The following is a 23,884-nucleotide window of genomic DNA, read 5'->3' as shown; positions in this document are numbered from 1 at the left end:
AGCGATTATTGTTGTCCCTTTAGCAAAGAGCTGTGCTTGCCCATAGCTAAGGGGAGCAGGTATTGTAGTTACTTTTCCCTTCCTTGTATGTGTACCTGTACTCTGCTCCCACACCGTTTTCCCGTGTATTGTACTGCAGACCTGACTTTTCCCACGCTTCTCTATTCTAAGCGTGTTTGTGCGAATATTGTAGCTGCTTGTGTTGTTCATAAGCTTTTTCTCCCCTTGTAAATAGACTCATTATTAAAACTGTGTGTCCAGAGCTTTTGCCCTTGAGACCCAAAGAATCTTTCTCATTTCCATCACAACACTTTGTACACCTCTTTCAAGTCACTTCTCATTCTCCTTCGCTCCAAGGAGAAAAGCACTAGTTTGCTCAACCATCTTCATGCCTTCCAATCTAGGCAGCGTCCTGGTAAATCTCCTCTGCACCCTCTCTAAGGCTTGCCACGTCCTTTCTATAATGGAGTGACCAGAACTACTTACAGTATTCCAAGTATTTACATTCTAACCTGCTAGGAGTCCCAGATACCTGCACTCCACCACTCCTCATCCCCGAATCACAATTCTTCAGTGCTCTCTGTTCTTCCTCAGTCATAACCATCTGACATTATAAAATTATATCCATACTGACCTGATCTTCTGCCTCGACCCATCTACCTGCACCCAGACCATATCCTCTATCCATGTGCCCGCCCAAGCTCCTTCTGGTGAGGAGACTCTCATGGAGCCTCTGATGAGGACTCTCCTAAATTAACAGACAGGCATCTATGACCGAACGTTCTTTGTCCATCCTTTACAGGAGGGTGCAGAGAAGGTTCACCCTTCATTTCCTGTATATTCATGTCTAGAAGCCTCCTAGAGGTCACTATTGTATCTGCTTCCACCACCATCCCAGGCAGCCTGCTCCAGGTACCCCACACTCTCTGTGTAAACAACCTGGTCCACAGATTATCTCTCAGCTGTTTCTCTCTTCCTTGGAATGTAGAGGTATACAAAATTACGAAGGGAAAGGATAGGCTTTTTCCACTAAGGTTGTGTGAGACTAGAACTAGAGGTAACTGGTTAGAGATGAAAGGTGAGGTATTTAATGGGAGTCTGAGGGGGATCTTCACGCAAACGATGATGCAAGTGTGTAACGAGCTCTCAGTGGAAGTAGATGCAGCTTCAATTGCAACATTTCAGAAGTTTGGATGGGTACACGGATGAGGAGGAACTGGAGGGATATTGTTTGGATGTGAGTATTTGGGACTAGGCAGAAGACTAGGTCAGCAAGGACTAGATGGCTAAGCAGTCCATTTCTATGCTGTAGTGCTCCATGACACCATATCCAAGCTCTTTCAGATATCCAGCCATAGAGGCATACAGTTCAGAAACAGGCCCTTTGGCCCAACTGGTCAATGCTGACCAACATGCCCATCTCAGCTAGTCCCATTGGCTTGCACTTGATTGATATCCCTCTTTCCCTTTCCCACCTGTTCAAATATCTTTTAACTGTTGTTACTGTCCCTGCCTCAACGGCTTCCTCTGTCCACTCTTTCCATAAGCATCACCCTCCATGTGAAAACGTTCCCCACAAAATTCTCACAGATCCCTGTTAAACTAAAGACGAGCTTTATTTGTCACATGTACAGTGAAACATCAAAACGTGCAGTGAAATCCATCGTTTGCAACAATGACCAACGAGGATGTGCTGGGGGCAGCCCACAAGCTTCTAACACCAATGTAGCATGCTTACAACTTAGTAACCTTAACCAATAGAGTGCACATCTAGGATGTGGGAGTAAACTGGCCTACCCAGAAAAAACTGACACGGTCACACGGAGTTTTTACAAGTAGTCCCCGAGTTGCAAACGCCCGACTTACGGACAACTCGTACTTACGAACCGAGAAAGAACGCTGTCTGCCATTTTAAGTCAGATCGTGACACCGTCCGCCATTTTAAGTAGCTGTCGTTGACACTGTTGAGTGTGTAAGTTTGTATTTGGCTTAAATTTTTCTTAGCAAGATTCACCCTGACCCTACCCCCACCCCCCGTTCCAGCTGGCTGATGGCGCAGTGAGATCAGTGCCAGGCTCGAGAACGGAGGTTCCCGAGTTCGATCCAGTGACAGAGCACTCCCCTGCCGGGTTGATGTTGATCCAGTGACTCCCGTACCATCTGTGCCGGGTTGATGTCGAGCTCACAACTCGACCTTGTAAAAAAACCACTGCCACCTCCAGTTTAAATTCCCACGCGGAATATTGTGGAGGATCAAATATCCAAACCCAGCACAGCCTCCACTTGTCCCATTTAACCTGTCTCAGTGCGGTGGTCCTTAGGACCCAGTGGAGCTCGGGACCTGCCGCCTGCAGTGTTTCTGTTCCATTGACACGAAGCAATCATGATTGAAAATAAAGTGGAAATAAGCGTTTGGAAAGAGGTGAAACACCATTGGTCATTGGAAAAGTGTTAGGCAAGTCGGTCAACGATCAGAACAATTTTAAAGGATAAAGTGAGAATAACGGAGCATGTGAAAGGCCTTGTTCTGATGAAAGCTACAATTATTACTAAGCAACGCAGTGGTTTAATTACTGGAATACATACGTTTCTTAAGTGTTTTATATGCATAGAAAGGTAAAATATATACTACATACTAAGACAAACGTTTGACTAACTGGCGCTAAATAATACCAGATGTACTTGTTCCGACTTACATACAAATCCGACTCAAAGACGGACTCAGGAACAGACTTGTTTGTAACCCGGGGACTGTCAGTACACTCTCCTCACAGGGGAGGTGGGAATGAAATCTCATCGATGGTACTGTAAAGCATTAAGCTAACTGTAACACCTGTTGGTCTCGGGGCGGAGGACAGACACAGAGCAGTACAACACAGGACCAGGCCATTCAGCCCACAATGTTGTGCTGGAACAGCTAAAAGGCAAATCAAAAGCACCAAACACTAATCCCTCCTACCTACACCATCTCCATATCCCTCCATCTTCCTCACATCCATGCGCCTTTCCAAATGTCTCTTAAAAGCCTCAAATGCGTTTGCCTCTGTCACCATACCAGGCAGCGCATTCCAGGCATCCAGCACTCTGTGTAAAAAAACAAACAAACAAACAAACAACTTGCCCCTCATATCCCCTTTGAACATACCCCCTCTCACCTTCAATGCATGCCCTCTGGCTTTAGACATTTCAACCCTGGGAAGCAGATTCTGTCTGTCCACTCCGTCTATGCTTCTCATAATCTTATAAACCCCTCCTCCCTCAGTCTCTGATGCTTCAGAGATAATAACCCAACCTTATCCAGCATCTCGCAACAGCATCTGCCCTCTAAACCACACAGCACGCTGGGAAACGTCTCAGCACCCTCTCTGAAGTGTCAACGTCCTTCCTAAAGTGAGGCGACCAGAACTGTATTCAATACTCCAGATGTGGCCTAACCAGAGTTCTATAAAGTTGCAACATAACCTCCTGACTTTCGAACTCAATGTCTCGACTAATAAAAGCCAGCATTCCATAAGCCTTTGTAACCACCTTATCAGCCTCCTTTCATGGAGCAATGAACTTGGATCCCAAGATCTCTCTGCTCAGCAACACTTAAGAATCTTGCCCTTAACAGTGTACTGTCTCCCTGCATTTGCCCCACCGCGGTGCAACACCTCTCGTTTATCTGGGTTAAACTCCATCTGCCAATTCTCTGCCCATATCTACAAATGATCTAAATTGAGCTGTATACTTTGTCCAATGCCTCACTAAAATTCATGTAGGCCTCACACAGAGCCCCCTACCTTCCTCAATCTCTCGTCACCTTGTCAAAAAACTCAATCAGGTTGGTAAGGCATGACGTGCCCTGCACAAAGCCATGCTGGCTCAACCTAATTAGTCTATTTGTTTCCAAAAGTTCATATTTCTTATCCCTAAGGATTTTCTCCAGAAATTTCCCTGCAGCTGATGTGAAATTCACTGGTCTATAGTTTCCAGGAGTTCCCCTCTTAAATAGAGGTACAACATTAGCCATTTGTCAGTCCTCTGGGACCTCTCCTATGGCTACATAAGACATGAAGATAGTGGTCAAGGGCCCGGCAATCTCAGGTCTTGCCTCCCTCCATAACCTGGGGTAAATCCCATCAGGCCCTGGGTAAGTATCCACATTAATACTCATTAGGAGGCCCAACACTACCTCCTCCTTAACCTCTAAACGTCCTAATGTATTCATACACTCAGCACTGATCTCCTGCTCCTCCATAACCTTTTCCTTGGTAAATACTGAAGCTAAATACTCATTTAGTACCTCACTGACATTCTCTGCATCCAAGCAAATGTTACCCCCCTTTATCTCTGATTAGTCCCACCCTCTCCCCAGTTATCCTCTTGCTCTTGATGTCTGTATAGAATGCCTTGGGATTCACCTTAATCTTACTTCCCAAGGACTTTTCATGACCCCTCTTGGCTTTCATAATTCCCCCTTTAGTTCCTTATAGGATATGGGAGCAGAAGTAGGCCATTCGGCCCATCAAATCTACTCCATCATTCAATCATGAGCTGATCCAATTCTTCCAGTCATTCCCACTCCACTGCCTTCACCCCATACCTGTTGATACCCTGTCTAATCAAGAACCTATCTATCTCTGCCTTAAATACACCCAATGACTTGGTCTCTACAGCTGCTCGTGGCAACAAATTCCACAGATTTATCACCTTCTGACTAAAGTAATTTCTCCACATCTCCGTTCCAAATGGACGTCCTTCAATCCTGAAGTCATGCCCTCCTGTCCTAGACACCCCTATCATGGGAAATAACTTTGCCAAATCTAATCTGTTCAGGCCTTTTAATATTCAGAATATTTCTATGAGATCCCCCTCATTCTCCTGAACTCCAGGGAATACAGCCCAAGAGCTGCCAGATGTTCCTCATACGGTAACCCTTTCATTCCTGGAATCATTCTTGTGAATCTTCTCTGAACCCTCACCAATGTCAGTATATCCTTTCTAAAATAAGGAGCCCAAAACTACACACAATATTCCAAGTGTGGTCTCATGGGTGACTTATAGAGCCTCAACATCACATCCCTGCTCTTATATTCTAAACCTCTAGAAATGAATGCCAACATTGCATTCGCCTTCTGCACCACCAACTCAACCTGGAGGTTAACCTGCAGGTTATCCTGCACAAGGACTCCCAAGTCCCTTTGCATCTCCGCATTTTGAATTCTCTCCCCATCTAAATAATCATCTGCCCGTTTATTTCTTCCACCAAAGTGCATGACCATACACTTTCCAACATTGTATTTCATTTGCCACTTCTTTGCCCATTCCCCTAATCTATCCAAGTCTCTCCGCAGGCTCTCTGTTTCCTCAACACTACCCCATTCCTCCACCTATCTTTGTATCATCAGCAAATTTAGCCACAAAACTATTAATCCCACAGTCCAAACCACTGACATACATTGTAAAAAGCAGCGGTCACAACACCGACCCCTGTGGAACACCACTGGTAACAGCAGCCAGCCTGAGTAGGATCCCTTTATTCCCAGTTTTCTGCCGATCAGCCAATGCTCCACCCATGCTAGTAACTCCCCTGTAATTCCATGGGATATTATCTGCTAAGCAGCCTCATGTGTGACATCTTGTCAAAGGCCTTCTGAAGATCCAAGTACACCACACCTACTGCATCTCCTTTGTCTATCCTGCTTGTGATTTCCACAAAAAATTGCAATAGGTTAGTCAGGCAGGATTTTTCTTTCAGGAAACCATGCTGGCTTTGACCTATCATGTCATGTGCCTCCAGGTATTCTGTAATCTCATTCCTAACAATCGAATCCAACAACTTCCCAACCACTGATGTCAGGCTAACAGGTCTATAGTTTCCTTTCTGCTGCCTCCCACCCTTAAATAGCGGAATAACATTTGCAATTTTCCAGTCATCCAGCACAATGCTAGAATCTATCGATTCTTGAAAAGTTAATGCCTCTGCAATCTCTCCAGCTACTTCCTTCAGAACCCAAGGATGCATTCCATCAGGTCCACGAGATTTATCCACCCTCAGCTCATTAAGCTTCCTGAGCACCTTCTCAGTCGTACTTTTCACTGCACAAACTTCACTTCCCTGACGCTCTTGAATGTCCTGTACACTGCAGATGTCTTCCACTGTGAAGACTGATGCAAAACAAACATTTGGTTCCTCTGCCATCTGTGTCTCTCATTACAATACCTCCAGCGTCATTTTCTATTGGTCCTATATTTACCTTCAACTCTCTTGCACACTTCATATTGGATTAGATTAGATTCAACTTTATTGTCATTGTGCCGAGTACAGATACAAAGCCAATGAAATGCAGTTAGCATCTAACCAGAAATGCAAACAATAGTGTTATTTACAAACAATAGTGTTATTTACAAAATAACTGCAAATAAAAATAAGTGCTACAGCACACAAATATAAAAGTATTGAGATTGTACAATATGGGTACAATACTGCTTAGCGCTGTGATGTGAGGTTCAGCAGGGTCACAGTCTCAGGGAAGAAGCTCTTCCTGAGCCTGCTGTTGTGGGAGCGGAGGCTCCTGTAGCACCTACCGGATGGGAGGAGAGTAAAATGCCCATGGTTAGGGTGAGATGCATCCTTGATAATGCTTTTCACCCTGCCCAGGCAGCATTTATGGTAGATGTTCTCAATGTTGGGCGATTGGGTGCTGATAATGCACTGGGCAGTTTTCACCACTTTGTGGTCCGATACAGGACAATTGCCATACCACACTAAGATGTAGTTGGTGAGTATGCTCTCAATGGTACAGCGGTAAAAGTTTGTCAGTATCCTGGGACAGAGGTGGGCTTTCTTGATGCTCCACAGGAAATAAAGGCGCTTTTGCACCTTTTTGATCAGGATGGAGGAGTTCAGGGACCAGGTGAGATCCTCGGAAATGGGGACACCAAGGAACATGAAGCTTGATGCATACTCCACTGCAGCTCCATTGATGTAGATGTGAGTGTGGCTCCTATCATACCTGAAGTCCATATACTGTACTTAAAAAAAGCTTTTAGCATCATCTTTGATATTAGTCACCAACTTCCTTTCACAATTCATCTTTTCCTTCCTAATGACCTTCTTAGCTTTCCTCTGCAAGTTTTTAAAAGCTTCCCAATCCTCTATCTTCCCACCAGCTTTGGCTTCCTTGTATGCCCTCTTTTGCTTTTACTTTGGCTCTGACTTCACTTGTCAGCCACGGTACTGTCCTTCTTCCATTCGAAAATTTCTTCTTATTTGGAATATATCTGTCTTGCACTTCCCTCATTTTTTGCAGAAACTCCAGCCATTGCTGCTCTGCTGTCCTTCCTGCTAGTGTCCCTTTCCAGTCAACCTTGGCCAGTTCCCCTCTCATGCCATTGTAATTTCCTTTATTCCACTGAAATACCGACACATTGGAATTTAGTTTCCCCTTTTCAAATATCCAAGAAAACGCGATCATATTGTGATCACTGTTCCCTAAGGGTTCCTTGACCTTCAGCTCTCTTAACACCTCCGGATTGCTGCACAGTACCCAATTCAGCACAGCTAATCTCCTAGTGGTCTCAATAACCAGCTGTTCTAAAAAGTCATCCCTTAGACATTCTACAAATTCTATTTCTGGAGGTCCAGTACTGGGCTGGTTTTCCCAATCTAGTTTCTTTTTTTTTTGTAATTTATTTTTTATTGAAGTTCATCAAACAAACATTTCCATAAGACGTATTTCAGACATTGTACATAGATATCATATTATCATATATATCACAAATCTCCACAATGTATTTATCTGGGGTATACACTTATAAAAAAGAGTGGAAAGAAAAAACAAGCAAAAGGAAAGAACTATGTACAAGTAGGGAGTGATTTTTTTTTACAACAGATTCATTGATTTGTGAGAATAAAATCAGGCCTATGAGGCATTATGTAGTTAAACCATTTTTCCCAGTATGAATCAAATTGTTCCAGCTTATGATTAACAGATGCTGTTATCTTCATTTTGTAAATGTCCAGTGTAATTTCCATCCATGTATTTAAAGTTGGGCTCTCCTGTGATAACCGTTTCCTAGTAAGAGTCTTTTTACCAGCCACCAGCAGTATATCTATTAAATATTTATTTCTTTTCAACCATTCTTGAGGTATATATCCAAAATATATGGTCTTACTCTCCAAGGGTATTTCACATTTAAAGATGTCTTGTAGGGCATTGTGTATCCCCCTCCAATAGTTTTTGATAACAGGGCAGTCCCAAAAAATATGATAATGATTTGCATTTTGATTTCCACAATTTCTCCAGCAAACAGGGAGGTTACTATCATACTGGGATTTCTGAGAGTGTGTAATAAAATATCTTATCAAGTTTTTCCATCCAAACTCCCTCCATTTCTGTGAACTGGTACACTTCCATTGATATCTCCATATTGTCCATTCTTCCTCAGATATAATTATCCCTCCTTCCTTCTCCCATTTTGTTTTAATGTATGAAGTTGAATATGTTTTAAGATTTGACAACCCCTTATACATGCTTGAAATGATTCTGCTACCATTATCTGAATTATATGCTTTTCTAAAGAGCTCTATCAAGCATGTATTTGCCTTAGTTACATTTTAAGTGTCTTATTAACATATTGTCATATCTGTAAATAGCGATAAAAATCTTGTTTTTCTAATAAGTGTTTCTCTTTAAGCATTTCAAAATTGAACAGTGTTCCTTCTTTCATTATGTTGCAAAGAACTGTTATTCCTTTAGCTGTCCAGTCCTTAAATCTAGCATCCAATTTATTTGGTGTAAAATCCGAGTCATATGCACACCATTTAAGAATTACAATATCTCCCTCTAGATTATATTCTTTTATAGTAGTTTTCCATATTTTAAGAGTCAATTTCACCCATGGGTTATCAATAGTATTTATGTACCTTTGCAGGTTGTTATCAGCCAAAATTGCTTGTATGGGGATGGGAAGTACCCACTCCTCAATGTTTTTCCATTGAGCGTCATATGATAGGTTGCACCAACATATCACAGCTCTCAACTGTGCTGCAAAATAATAATCTCTAAGAGAAGGTAAGCCCCATACCCCCTTTTCCTTTGCTAATTGCAAAGTTTTGAGACTAACTCTAAGCCTTTTACCCTGCCAAATATATCATCTTGTTCCATTCATTGAATTGATTTTGATTAATCTCTATTGGTAGGGTCTGAAAGAGATATAACAGTCTGGGCAGTATATTCATTTTAATAGACTCAATCCTTGAACTGAGACTGAAAAAAGGAATCGGGTTCCATCTTGCCACATCTTCCTTAATTTTTTTACATAAAGGCTGATAATTACTTTCTGATAATTTTGCCAAATCTTTTGGCATAATGATGCCCAAATATTTGAAAGACTCTGAGTGCCATGCCCAGGGGTATTGGCTTTCAATTTCTCTTGGTGGGCTATAGTAATATGAAAGTAATTGAGTTTTATCTATGTTGATCTTGTATCCTGATAATTGACCATATTGTTCAAAGGATTGCATCAATTTAGGCAAAGAGTATGTTGGTTGCCCTAGATAGATCAAAATGTCATCGGCATAACAAGCCAATTTATGCTCTGTCCCTTTAATAGTAATTCCCTCGATATCTTCATTTTGTCTGATATATTGAGTTAATGGTTCCAGATATAACATGGAGTAGTGGTAACCATGCACAACCCTGTCTCGTGCCCCTTTCTAGGGTAAGACTATTTGATAAATATCCATTGATTTTAATCCTAGCAGTAGGATTGTCATATAGTGTCTGTATAGTTTTAATGTGTCTTGGAAACCAAATCTATGTAAAACTGTAAAGAAAATTCCAATTAACCGAATCAAATGCTTTTTCAGCATCCACACTTATCACTATTGCTTCGATTTTATTTTTTTGTATATGATCCATAATGTGAAGAGTCCTTCATATATTGTCTTGAGTCTGGCCTTGTTGTATAAAACCTACCTGATCGTGATGTATCAGTATGGGTAGAAACTCCTCTAATCATTTGGCCATGATAGAGGTAAATAACCTATAATCTGCATTAAGAACGGATATTGGTCTAAATGACCCGCATTCCATTTTATCCTTGCCTTCTTTCAGTATAGCTGAGATTATCGCTTCCTTCCATCTGGGTGGCATTTGTGCCTTTTTTAGAGCGCAGTTCAGTGCGGGGAGTAAAACAGGAATAAACTCTTTTTTAAATCCTTTGTACCACTCTGCCGTATACCCATCTGATTCTGGTGACTTGCTTAATTTAAGCCTACTAATTGCAGCTTTTAATTCAACTTCAGTTATGTCAGCAGTCATCGTTCTATTTTGTTCTTTGCTTAAAGTGGGTAACTCTAGAGAATTCAAGGTGGTGTCAATTTGGATTATGCTTCCCCCTGGAACTTTGGAATATAGTGTTTTGTAAAACACTTCAAAAGCTTCTTGAATTTCACTTAGCTTATTTTTTTATCATTTTCGTTCTTGGGTCCCTAATTCTATGAATTGTATTTTCTGCTATCTTTTTTTCTAGTTTCCACGCCAGTATTTTAATATATCTTGATCCACTTTCATAATGTTTCTGTTTCAGAAACATTAACTTTTTCCTGATTTCTTGTGTAGCCAAATTATTTATTTCATTTCTAATTCTTTTAATTTCCCCTAATGTATCCTGTGCCAAAATCAATTTGTGTTTTTTCTCTAGTTCCTTCAGCCGATTTTGTAATTCCTCTAATGTTTTATTCCTTATTTTCTTCTTGTATGAAGATATCACTATAATTTTCCCTCTTAAGACCACCTTCAGAGTATCCCATAAAATGGGTGGTGAAACCTCTTCATTATCATTAAATTCTAAGTAGAGACCAATTTCTTTTTTAATTTGTTCCTTAAAATACAGATCATTGAGTAGACTTGAATTTAGCTTCCAAATAGTATTCTTTGGTTGTAGGTCAAAATCAACAGCTAAATATATAGGTGCATGGTCACTTACATCTATTGTCCCAATTCCACAGGTGTTTATTTTGTCTTTGTCTTTTCCAAATGTTATGAAATAGTCTATTCTTGTGTATACAGAATGGGGAGCAGAATAATGAGTGTAATCCCTTCTGTCGGGGAAAATGTCCCTCCATATATCAATTAAACCAACATCATCTAAAAGTGTATTAACTTATGTAAAGATTTTGTTTCATAGGTTTTTCTACTGGAAGAGTCTAAGTTTGGTTGTAATTGTAAATTTAAGTCTCCCCCCCATATCAGGAGACCTTCTGTTTCTGTTACCATAATATCAGTAATTTTCTGAAAGGAACCAATATCACTTCCCCGGGGTGCATTTATATTCAATCGAGTAACTGAATTGCCATCTATATCCCCCCTTACCAGAATATATCTGCCCTCTTTATCTCCCATTTCGAATACTTCAAAATTTAGCTTACTTGAGCTAAGAATAGCAACCCCTCTCCTATGTCCTGATTTATATGAGGAGAAAAACAGATTAGTGAAGCCCATTCTCTTTAGTTTTTTATGCTCATTATCACTTAAATGAGTTTCCTGTAAATATACTACATGGGCTTGTACTTTTTTCATTTTGGATAAAATTCTCTTACGTTTGATTGGATTTAATAGCCCATTTACATTAAAAGAAATGAATTTTACCTTGTCCTTAGCCATCTGTATTTATCTGTCAATGTATCATTGAAATTAGAATAAAACTTAATTGATCTACTCCCTGAGCAAATAAGAACCAAATAAAGTAAATAATAACAAAAATGGCAATGAACATGTGATTCCAAGGCTGAGGTCTCTAGAAGATGACCCTGCATTGAGCTAGAGGAAATGTCTAGCTGTGGGGGATAACCCCTCCTACTTGTGAATTGGGGGCCCCCATTGCAGTATTCATAAAAGTCAGTGAACAAATCCATTACACAGAAAAGGTTTCCCTGTGTACTCCTATATACACACACGCACACACGTATGTATATATAAATACACACACATATATATTCTCATTTTGGTGGGGAAAAAGGAGTATGAGTGAATAAAGAGTAACAACTAAGTAACATAAAATCCACATTATAATAAGTATTTCTCGAGATAGGTATATCACCGTGTACTTTTACTTCTGTTTAGCTTCTCAACATTTTTAAAGTTAGCCAAACCCTATGGCTCTTCTGAATGGGGTGAGGACTGTCTTTGGGAAACTCCCGGTCTCTTCCTTTTCTTTTTTTTTCCCCTTTATTTATTTATTAAATTTTTAGAAAATTACAAAGAATAAATGTAATGATAAAATAGTAAGAGAGAGAAATAATATTAACCCTCCCCCCTTAAACCTTATCTAAAGAAAGAAAAAAAAAAGAAAGAAAGAAGAGAAAGATTGCCTGGCTATCGGAGGATCCCCACATGCTCTATGGAGTTCAGAATAATTTAAATATTTATTTTTACTTTCCCCAATTACTTTATAATTTTATCTTCAAAGGACCTATGTATTTAATCCTATCTTTTGTAAGTATGGGAGCCAAATTTTCAAAAATATATCATATTCATTTCTTAGATTGTATGTAATTTTTTCAAGTGGAATACAACTATATATTTCATTATTCCAACAATCCATAGTTAAATATAAATCAGATTTCCAAGTAACTGCAATAACTTTTTTGGCTACTGCCAATGCAATTTTTATAAATTTTTTCTGATACTTATTCAATTTAAGTTTTGGTATCGTCCCTTCAATGTCTCCTAATAAAAATAATATTGGACTATGTGGGAGTTGTACTCCAGTAATTTGTTCCAATAAAAGTCTTGGATTTATCCAAAATGATTGAATTTTAAAACAAGACCAAGTAGAATGCAAAAACGTACTAATTTCTTGATTACATCGAAAACATTGGTCAGACATATTTGAATTTAATCTATTTATTTTCTGTGGTGTTATATAATTGATGTAAAAAATTATATTGTACTAATCTAAGTCAAACATTTATTATATTTATCACTCATAACATAATCTTGACCAGCTTTTTCCATCAATTTTAATATTCAAATCAGATTCCCATTTTTGTCTTGATTTATGAATTCCTGATTTAATTGTCTGTTTTTGAATCAAATTGTACATACAGGATGTAAATTTTTTAATTTTTCCTTTTTGAATTAATATTTCTATTTCACTAGGTTTTGGCATCAACATTGTTTGACCCAGCTTTTCTCGTAAATAAGCCTTTAATTGAAAATAACAGAAAAGTGTCTTGTTTGATATTTTATATTTATTTTTTAATTGATCAAACGACATCAATATACCTCCTTCAAAGCAATCACCTATATATTTAATCCCCTTTTGGAACCAATTATGTAAAAGTTTATTATCCATTGTAAAAGGAATAAGCCTATTTTGAATTAAAGTTCTTTTTGCTAATAAAGTTTTCTTTATCTCATTGTCCATATTTACCTTATTCCATAAATCAATCAAGTGTCTTAATATAGGAGATACTTTTTTTTCCCATATCCATTTGGATTCCCATTTATATATAAAATCTTGTATGTTTTCTCCTATCTTATCTAATTCTATTCTAATCCATGCCGGTTTTTCTTCATCAAAAAAAGATGCAATAAATCTAAGTTGTTTTGCTTTATAATAATTCTTAAAATTTGGAAGTTGTAACCCTCCTAAATCAAATTTACGTCAATTTTTCCAATGATATTCTTGACATCTTTCCTTTCAAAAGAAATTTCTTTACATATTTATTCAGTTCTTGAAAGAACTTCTGAGGCAATTGTATTGGAAAAGTTTGGAATAAATATTGCAATCTAGGAAATATATTCATTTTTACAGCATTAACTCTACCTATTAATGTTATTGGTAACATCATTCATTTATCAAGATCCTCTTATTTTTTTAATAATGGTAAATAATTTTGTTTATGTTTTTTACATCATTATCAACTCTAATACCTAAATATTTTATCCCATTTATTGACCATCAAAATTGAGTTACTAATTGACATTGATTATAATTTCCTTTGGTAAGGGGTAAAATTTCACTTTCATCCCAATTTACTTTATACCCTGATACTTTCCCATATTCTTCCAATCTAAAAGATTGCAATGGGTTTGTTAAATAAATCAAAACCTCATCAGCAAATAAATTAATCTTGTATTCTTCTTGATTAACTCTAAAACCCCCAATGTCTGGATCTGTTCTAATTAATTCAGCTAATGGTTCTATTGCCAATACAAATAAAGCAGGTGATAATGGGCAGCCTTATCTAGTTGACCTCGTTAAGCAAAATGGTGTTGAAATCTGACCATTTGTAACTACTTTAACTTGAGGATTAGCATTTAAGGTTTTAATCCATTGTATAAAAGATTTTCCTAACTCATATTTTTCCAATACCTTAAATAAAAAATCCCATTCCAACCTATCAAATGCTTTCTCTGCATCCAAAGCAACTGCCACACTCATTTCCTCTTTTTTGTGCCAAATGAATTATACTAAGTAACCGGGTTATATTATCCATTGATTGTCTGTTTTTAATAAAACCTGTTTGATCCATATGTATTGATTTTGGTAAATATTTAGATATTCTATTAGATAAAATTTGCTATTTTATAATCTGTATTCAACAAAGAAATAGGCCTATATGATGTTGGTTTTAAAGGATCTCTATCTTTTTTTGGCAATACAGTTATGATTACTGTTAAAAAAGATTGCGGAGTTTATGCATTCTTTCCACTTGATATATTAATTCCATAAAAGGAGGAATTGATCTTTAAATTTTTTATAAAATTCAGCAGGAAAACCATCTTCTCCTAGGGATTTATTACTCTGAAGTGATCCTAAAGCTTCAACCTCTTTTAATGTAAAGGGCATATCTAATCCTTCTTCCAAATTTAATTTTGGAAGGGTTATTTGTGATTTAAAAAAAAATCTATCTCAGCAATCTTATTTTGTGATTCTGATATAGTTCAGTATAAAATTTTTTTAAAGTTTCATTAATTTCTAAAAGGTTTATAAGTAACCTTATTTGCACTTGTTCTAATTGCATTTATTATTTTAGAAGCCTGTTCTGTCTTCAGCTGCCAAGCAAGAATCTTATGTGACCTTTCACCTAATTCATAATATTTCTGTTTAGTTCTCATAATTACTTTTTCTGTATGATATGTCTGGAGTGTATTATATTGTAATTTTTTATTAACAAGTTGTCTTCGTTTTTCTTCTGTCATATCTATGAGATTCTTTTTCTAACTTTATTATATCTTTTTTCCAATTGATCTATTTCTGCCATGTATTCCTTCTTAATTTTAGATGTATAACTTATAATCTGATCCCTTAAATATGCTTTCATCACTTCCCATAATACAATTTTATCCTCAACTGAATGTAAATTTGTATCCAAAAAATTGAATCTGTTTTTTCATAAAATCACAAAAATCTTGATGTTTTAATAAAATTGAATTAAATCTCCATCTATACATCGATTCCTCCTTATCCATCATTATCATTGTCATTATCAAGGGGGAATGATCTGACAGTATTCTTGCTTTATGTTCCACACTTTTCATCTATCCTGAATATGTTTTGATAAAAAAAATCAATCCTTGAGTAAGTTTTATGTCTATTTGAATAAAATGAATAGTCTTTCTCTTGGATTAATTTTTCTCCATATATCAATCAGATTTAAATCTTTCATTAATGATAAAGTTAGTTTTATTGCTTTTGATTGTTTTTTTATTTTTTTATTAGTTTTTCAAAACATTTTACAAATTAAAAACCCCAAATCCCAATGAGGAACATTAAAACAGTGCAAAATTAAGCATACAATAACAATATGCTACAAAGGAAGAGAATTTAACAAAAAAGCACCTGAATTAAAGACAAGTAAGCTTAGTGTCCTCCCCAAGCCCCACAACACAAGAGAAAACAGCAACTCCAGACCAACCACAACACAATATAGAGAGTATAAATCAGGACAGCCAAACTCCCAGACTGTGAATACACTCAGCAACAGAGGATAATAATGCCTTCTACCAGAGAAAAAAAAGGAGCTGAAAGCAAGGGACCGAAAAGAAAAAAAAACCCTAGTCAAGAGGAAGGTTATGAAAGTACTCGATAAAAGGTCCCCAGACCTTGTGGAACTTTAGATCCGAATTGGGAACTGAATAATGAATTTTTTCGAGGTCCAAGCAGGCCATGATGTCGTTAAGCCATTGAGCATGAGTGGGCGGGGCAACATTTCTCCATCTAAGGAGGATCAAGCGTTTAGCCAGAAGAGAGGCAAAGGATAACATTCGGCATTTGGTCGGACCCAGACATAAATCTGTCTCGCCCCAAAAACCGAACAGAGCAATTAAGGGGTTTGGTTCTAGGTGCTGATTCAGAATACACGATAACGTAGCGAAGACATCTTTCCAGAATTTCTCCATCAGAAGTCGAATCGATGCGAGATAAGTGTTGAGCATGTTTGTCCACTTTATCGTTGATCCAATCCAGTTTGTCTTCCAACTGTTTGAAAGCGGTTTTGAATTCCTTTAAAATTTCGTCTTGGAGCTGTCCGAGTGCAGCCAGGGTCTCGTCTGAGAGAGCCGTAGCTTCCTTTCTCCTAGATTTAGAACTCTTGCTAGACATTGTAAGTTAGATGTGTTCACAGGCAAGTAAGAGATACTGAAAAAGTTCCCAACTACGGTTTAAAAAATGGAGAAATTTAGCGCAAAGATAGCGACAGTAACGGAACAAAAGTTCGGAGCAGCTAAGCAATCGCCATCTTACCGGAAGTCCCTGCTTTTGATTTTGTAACAACTTTAGTTGACCTATCCAAAACTGGATCTAAACAAAAATTAAAGTCTCCATCTATTAATATTTTATCATGTGCATCAGCCAAGTTCAAAAAAAACTTCTTGTACGAATTTTGCATCATTTTCATTTGGTGCATAAATGTTCATAAGAGTCCATAATTCTGAAAAAATTTGACAATGTATAATCACATATCTCCCCACAGAATCAATTACTACATTTTGTATTTTAACTGGTAAAGTTTTATTAAACCAAAATTGCAACTCCTCTCAATTTTGAATTAAATGAAGCTGCAATGACATTTGCAACCCAATCTCTCTTTAATTTCTTATGTTCTGTTTTTGTTAAATGTGTTTCTTGTAGAAAAGCTATATCTCCTTTCATTTTCTCAATATGTTAAAACTCTCTTTTCACAGGTCCATCAAGTCCATTAATTTCAAAACTTAAAAAATTAAGTAAATTAATCATTCATAATACCTTGGGAACGCTTTAAAATTCTCCATGTTGCTATGTCTCTCCCCAACCGTCCAGGCAAAAAAGAAAAATAGAAGAAAGGTAACTAATATATGGAAAAAAAAACAAAATACCCCCCCACTAATGTTGCAAATAAAGAAACAGAACATTACCCCCACCATTTTACAGGTCATGGCAATCGCCATGATTGTACTCATGAAACTCGCAGCCAACAATCAGGAGCTCCTCCAGCTCCCCCGCAAAAAAAGAAAAAAAATATTTAAGTGAAGAAAAAAGAAAGTAATTAATGTCTCTACTCCCAATTAATACTCAACTATTTTTTTCTTATTCCTTAAGAATGTCCATCAAGTCCAAACTTATTTCAGTCTTTGTCATTAGTCCAGTTCATTTCTATAATTCTTTACCCCCCCCCCCGGTGGATATCAGGTAGTTCTTGTACAAATTTCTCCGCTTTCCGGTAATCAACGAAAAATCTTTCTTCATTATCCAGGAAAATTATCAATTTTGCTGGGTAGCTCAATAAAAATTTATAGCCCTTTTCCCATAAAGATTTTTTCACTGGATTAAATTCCTTCCGCCTCTTCAGAAGATCGTAACTTATGTCTGGATTAAAAAAAACTTTTCCCTTCTATCATCAATGGCCCATTTCCCTTTTTAGCACCTTGAGTAGCTGCCTTCAAGATCATTTCTTTATCTTGATACCTTAAGCATTATCAAAATTGATCTTGGATTTTGATCTTGTTGAGGTCTTGGTCTTAAAGCTCTGTGTGCTCTTTCAATTTCAATTACTTGGCTTTTTTCATTTCCAAAATTTTCGGAATCCATTCTTGAAAGAATTTTATTGGATTTTCTCCCTCTGTACCTTCCATAAAACCAACAATTTTAATATTGTTTAATATCTACTAGAATTTAAAAGCGCATCTATTTTTTCCAACATCCGTTTTCTTTCTGTTATCCAGGCAAGATTATTGTCTTCTATCTTATCTATTCTTTCAGTGTTTTCTTCCATTTTTACTTCCATCTCTTTAACTTTATTATCCATCTTCTTTTGTTTTTCCACCACATTATCGAGTGTATTCTGCATCCTTCTTATATCTGTTCTTATAGCTTTTAATTCATTCATCATATATAATCAGGATATCTCTTATGTCTCCTTTAATCTCTTCCTTTTCCTCTTCTTCATCTGTGTTTCCCAAAGAATCTGATTCCACTTCCGATTCACTTCCAGCTGTAGTTGGGATTTGTAGTTTTGTTAGTATCTGTTCATGCATACTTGTTTCTCCGCCCATGCGTTGTTCTTGCCGTTTCTTCTTAGAGACCGCCGACATTGCCGCAACTTCCTGTCCCGAACCATCAGAAGTGCCATGCACTTCGCCGGGAGGAGATCCAACTTGAGCCCGAGGCTTCGCCGAAACTGTTAGGCCTTTTTCCCCGCTGACTTGCGCAGTCTTCGAAGTAGTAGCTTTCTTCTGTTTCAGTTTAGGAGCCATATCAAAAGATAATCCTGAGTTACTTATAAATAGTTTCTAGTAGATACTTGTCAACTCTCCTTCACTTAAACCCTATTTCATTACTTTTTACGAGGGAGCTGGATTCCCAACGTCTCGATCCTACGCCATCACGTGACGCCCCACCCCCATCTCTTCCTGATGTATTTCTCTCAGCCTCCTCCCGTCTCCTGCCTTCTCGTTTCTCTCAATATTTCCCAAGCAGAGCGGGATAATTCCTCAGCCAGGCTTTCTTTCATTTTGGTTATGCTGACAGGCAACCCTCTGGCTTTCGTATCTGTAGTCGCCTCTTCCACTGTCTGGTACAACCGCGTCCTGTTGTCACAAAACACTCGAAGTTTAGCAGGGTACGGAGTTTGAAATCTAATCCTATTTTGCTTTAGTACTCGCTTTACTTTAGAGTATTTGCGTTTCTGGAGGACCGCGGCGGGGGGGAGGGGGGGTAATCTTGGTCGAAATATATTAATTTATCCTCTAAAAACACTCTCTTCTTACCCCAGACCCTTCATAGAATCTCCGCCTTGGTGCTGTACCGAAGGAATTTAATTATTATTGAGCGTGGCTTTCTATCCTGGGTAGGTTTCGGGACTAATGCGCGGTGGGCTCTTTCAACTTCCAGCTTCATAGCCGGGGGAAGATCCAGCGTGTCCCGCAGTAACTTTCCAACAAACTCCATCATAGACAAACCCTCTGCTCCTTCGGGAACGTTGTAGATTCTGATATTTTTCCGCCGTGATCTTCCCTCCAGGTCAAGCAGTTTACCTTCTTGGTGATTTAATATTTTTATTGTCTTGCTCAGTATCTGTTCCACGTTTTGAACGCGATCTTCCACCTTCTTAATTCGAGTCTCTGCCACCGCTATTTTTTGATTGACACTGGCGAACTCCGACTTAATATCATGGAACTGCTGCTTTATATCTTTCTGGACCTCCATTATTTCTTTCAGGATTTCAAAGATATTCGTCGCTTCACCCGAACGAGGCCCAGCAGCCGCCTCGCTAGCACGCAGTCGGGTCGGAGCGCTGCTCGCTACACTCGTCTCAGCCGCAGGCTCCACAGTGTCACTTTTTTTATTTCCATTCCTTTTCCCCATTCTTGCCCATCTTCAGTTTAAATATTTTTCAAAAAATATTATATTTGATGGGTTAACAGGGCTTAATACATGTTTTTCCGGAGGAGCTAGTGACTTAAGCTGCCATTCTCAACGATGACGTCACTGGAAACCCTCCCAATCTATTTTCATGTTAAAATCCCAATGATTATCATGACATTGCCTTTCTGACATTGCCTTTTCTATCTTCTGCTGTAATTTGTAATCCACATCCCAGCTGCTGTTTGGGGCTTGTATACAATTGCCATTAGGGTCCTTTTACCCTTGCTATTTCTTAACTCAACCTGTAGAGACTCTACACCTTCCGATCCTATGTCATCCCTTTCTAATGACTTAATATTATTTCTTATACACAGGACCACACCAACCCCTCTGGCTACTAACCCATCCTTCTGATACACCGTATATCCTTGGATGCTCAGCTCCCAATGGCCGCCATCCTTTAGCCAAGTTTCAGAGATGGCCATGTCACACTTGCCAATCTGTAGCTGAATTTCAAGATTGTCCATTTTATTTCATATGCTGCGTGCATTCAAATACAACACTTTCAGTCCAGTATCTGTTGCTTTCTGTTTTAACTGCACAGCACCTCTATTGCCCTGTAACTCATCCCACTGGCTGTGATTACGCCTCATCTCCTGCCTGTCCTTTCTATCATCTGTCGTTATCTTTGATTTATTTTTGTTTTCCCCTTCCTCAGCCCTATCACTCCGGCTCCCATCCCCATGCCAAATTAGATTAAACCCTCTCTAACAGCTCTATTAAACCTGACTGCTAGGCTATTAGACCTCTTTGGGTTCATGTGTAACCTGTCCTTTTAGTACAGGTCGTATCTCCCCCAGAAGAGGCTCCAATGGTCCAGGAACCCGAAGCCCTGCCCCCTACACCAGTCTCTCAGCATTAATATGCCTGATCATGCTATTCTTGTGCTCGTTTGTTGCCCTGAATGTCCTGCTTTTCAGCTTCCTACACAACTCCCTGAATTCTCTCTTCAGGGCCTCCTCCCTTTTTCTACCTAATGTCATCGGTACCAACATGTACCAAGACTTCTGGCTGTTCACCCTCTCCCTTTAGAATACTCTGCACCTGATCCGAGACATCCTATACCCTGGCAACCAGGAGGCAATACACCATGCAGGTATCACCAGGCTGACAGAACCTCCTGTCTGTTCCCCTCACTATGGGATCCTGTCAGGAGCGGACATGGAATGGACCCAAATGCAGGACGCGGACACTGAAGTACTAGGGGTAGGACAGGATGGGGATGCTATGGTATGCAAGGGGTAATGCAGGCGGGGCTGGATCCCAAAGGTCAGGCAGGCAGGGCGGGACCCCAGAGCTCTGGCAAGGCAGGATCAGCAGGATTCCAGAGTTCAGGCGGGGCAGGCAGATCCCACTGGGGCGGGCACATAACTCCTGGGCAAGACCACCTCCCAGGCAGAAGCACAGAGGCCTGGGCAAGGCACACACACCTGGGCAGGTGCAGGGCACAACCCATCAGAAACGAGGAGAGGAAAGGGTAGGAGTCCTCAGGGCAGGCCACATCCTGGGCAGAGACACAGAGGCCTGGGCAAGGCACGGACACCTGGGCAGGTGCAGGGCACAACCCATCTGAGGTGAGGGGTAGGAAGGGGACCAAGTCTCCCCAGCAGGCAACAGCAGACAGCCTGGCTTACCCGACAGAGCCACCCAAGGGGTAACAGCAACAGCCTGGCTTACCCAATGGAGGCAAGGGAACAGAAGGGAGCTGGGTCCAGGGTGAGTAGCTGGACAACCGGGATACACCAGTAAATAGGGAGAAGCAAGCAGACAGCACAACAGCACAGGCAAAGCAAATATAGCTGAACAGCAGGACCAGCATACACAAGAGAAGCAGGAAAACAAGACAAACCTGAACAGAACTGATACAGAGCAGGTCAGAACCCAGGGCAGAACAGAATTTGGAGCAGCCAAACCAAGTTCAGAACAAACCCCCAACAAGGCTCACTCCCTGAGCCCCTTATAAACACCTGCCCCCCCAATAGGCGACAGGTGAATCTCCTTAAGCCAAGATGATCCAATGGCTCCAGGAGACGAGAGGGCTGGCTGCAAGGCCCGGAGTCCGCGGACTGGAGCAAGACCCGGAAGGCGGGCTCTGAACCGGACCCTAACAAATCCCCTATGACTACCGCATTCCTCATCTCCCCTTTTCCCTTCTGCACCACAGAATCAGGTTAGTGCCAGAGACCCGATCACCATGGTCATCCTCTGTCAGGTCACCCCCCCCCCCCGCCCCAACTGTATCCAAAACGAGATAATGATTACTGAGGGGGATGGCCACAGGGGTGCTCTCTAATATCTGAGCTCTTCCCATCCCTTCCCCGACAGCCACCCACTTATCTATCTCCTGCAGCCTTGGGGTGACTAACTCCTTTTTGCTCCTATCTATCTCATGCTCACTTTGCCCAAAGAGCTGTACTTGCTTATACTGGCTACTAGCTACCTTATCATCCTCATGTGCTCTGTTTGATCCTGACTTCCGAAGCTTTACATACTTTTCCTTTTCCTTCTTGACTAGATTCATCACCTCTCTGGACATCCAAGGATCTCTCATCTTTCCATCCCCATCCTTCCTCTCAGAGACAGACAGACATACTTTATTGATCCCAAGGGAAATTGGGATCAGACCTTTCCTGTACTCTGTGCAATTGATCTTTAAATACCCTCCATATGTCTGATGTGGCCTTGTCAGAGAAAAGGTTTTCCCAGATAACTCTTCTTAGTTCCTGACTAATGCCCTCAAAATTTGCCCAACTCCAATTTAAAACTGTCCACAAGGACCATACTGATCCTTATCTATAGCTATCCTGAAAGATAAGGGGTTGTGGTCACTGTTCCCTAACTGCTCACCCACTGAAAGGTCAACCTGGCCAAGCTCATTACCCAACACCAGGTCCAATACAGTTCCTCCTCTCATTGGACTATCCACATAGTGATTCATGAAACCTTGCTGGATAAACCCCTTACACAAGGAATGTCCCAGTTTATATTGGACAAGTTGAAATCCCCCATGAGAACATTTGTACACATTTCCTTATTCTGATAAGATATCAGTTCCTCAAAGTCCCGGTGGCTACTGGGCTCTGTAGTACAATGCCATCAGTGTGATTGCACCCTTCCTAGTCCTGAGTTCCACCCAAACAGACTCAATGCCTGACCCCTCCATTATGTCTGCCCTCAGTGCTGTTGTGATATTGTCCCTGATTTGTAGTTCAACATCCTCCTCCCCTTTTGCTTCCTCCTCTATCCTTTTGAAAACCTGGAACATTAATTACCCATTCCTGCCCCTCTCTCAACCAAGTTTTGCTACAACATCATGGTTCCATGCACTGATCCATGCTCCAAGTTCATCACCCATACCCATAATACTCCCAGCATTAAAACATACAGACTTCAAACTATCCAAACCATTATACCTGTTTTTTTGGATTTTGCCTTTCAATAGTTTCCCTGACATGTACCTTTTGGTTCGATCCTTCCCTTACTGACCTGGGACTCCGGTTCCCAGCTCCCTGCAAAACCAGTTTAAACTCTCCCGAGTGGTAACAGCAAACCTCCCCGCCAGGATATTGGTTCCCCTCCAGTTCAGGTGCAACCCGTCCCACTTGTACAGGTCACCCCTTCCCCAGAAAAGGTTCTAATGATCCTTGAACTTGACACCCTGTCCCCTGCACCATCTCCTCAGCCATTCATTCATCTGTGCTGTCATCCCATTCCTACCAGCACTAGCCCATGACACAGAGTAATCAGGAGATTACTACCTTGGATGTCCTTCTCTTCAGCCTCTTTCCTAGCTCTCTACACTCAGTGTACAACCTCTTTCCCTGTTTCTGTCGATATAATTGGTGCCAATGTGCACCATGACCTCCGGCTGTTCCCTGTTCCCTTGCCCCCCCCCACCCCCGAGAATACCTCCTAGACCCCAGCAGCCAGGAGGCAACACACCATCCTGTTGTCTCTTGCGGCCACAGAATCCCCTAACCAT

At 40.0% G+C, this 23,884-nt stretch overlaps 1 protein-coding gene across 11 annotated transcripts in view; it reads right to left on the bottom strand.

Annotated features, from left to right (window-relative positions):
• Window positions 1–23,884, bottom strand: part of LOC132392985 (cytochrome P450 27C1) — a 99,742-nt gene that overhangs the window by 41,822 nt on the left and 34,036 nt on the right. The window contains exon 1 of one of the 11 annotated variants that reach the window (XM_059967640.1): window positions 17,245–23,756. The exons of the other annotated variants lie outside the window; for them this stretch is intronic. The gene's annotated coding sequence lies outside the window, so the exon portion shown is untranslated. Of the gene's footprint in view, window positions 1–17,244; window positions 23,757–23,884 lie in introns of those variants that run through there. 11 annotated transcript variants of the gene reach the window in all.

This window comes from Hypanus sabinus, chromosome 4 (assembly GCF_030144855.1).
Source record: "Hypanus sabinus isolate sHypSab1 chromosome 4, sHypSab1.hap1, whole genome shotgun sequence".
Classification (NCBI taxonomy): domain Eukaryota; kingdom Metazoa; phylum Chordata; class Chondrichthyes; order Myliobatiformes; family Dasyatidae; genus Hypanus; species Hypanus sabinus.
Note: the sequence above shows the minus strand (reverse complement) of the source record. Positions and strands in the feature narration are given on the sequence as shown.